We start from the raw sequence: 468 nt of genomic DNA, 5'->3' as shown, positions 1-468 counted from the left end.
CATCTAGTGCAGCGGAGGCTTTTTCAAAGAAAAGCTTCCAGACCGCTACAGGTAATGGCATGTGGCTTTCCAGTGAGCATTTCATCAATGTGACCACGTTGCTGGCTGGCAGATGCGTGGCCTAGGCAAAAATGCAAGTAAGTAAAGCAAAGACTTTCAGAGCTTATGGACATTTGTATTAGGAGGGCAATGTGGAAAAAGCCAAATCTTTTTTAGGGAAAATGCAGCTAGCATAAAACAGTCTTACCATGGAGCAGGCATGTTCAGTGAGGGTCAAATTGCAAAGGGCTTCAGAGGAACTGGCGAGAGAAAGTGCAAAATCCATGCGGTCGCTGAGAAGAACAACAAAAAGTAATCCATTGTCACATTAGTTAGACTGGGAAAAAGCACTGTACCGACGTAAACTCAGCACCTGACAAATCCATAATTCCCCTACCTATCAACTCCCTCACAGATGAGGTCCTCTGT

The 468-nt window shown here is 44.9% G+C and overlaps 1 long non-coding RNA gene across 1 annotated transcript; it reads right to left on the bottom strand.

Annotated features, from left to right (window-relative positions):
* Positions 1-6: 6 nt before the first annotated feature.
* Positions 7-467, bottom strand: LOC121938565. Its single transcript, XR_006105306.1, has 3 exons — positions 437-467; positions 248-332; positions 7-121 (listed from the first exon to the last, which is right to left on the bottom strand). It is a non-coding gene; the product is annotated as an uncharacterized LOC121938565 (long non-coding RNA).
* Position 468: the final 1 nt, after the last annotated feature.

Source organism: Plectropomus leopardus, unplaced genomic scaffold, assembly GCF_008729295.1.
Source record: "Plectropomus leopardus isolate mb unplaced genomic scaffold, YSFRI_Pleo_2.0 unplaced_scaffold29931, whole genome shotgun sequence".
Lineage (NCBI taxonomy): Eukaryota > Metazoa > Chordata > Actinopteri > Perciformes > Serranidae > Plectropomus > Plectropomus leopardus.
This window is presented reverse-complemented; position numbering and strand designations above follow the sequence as displayed.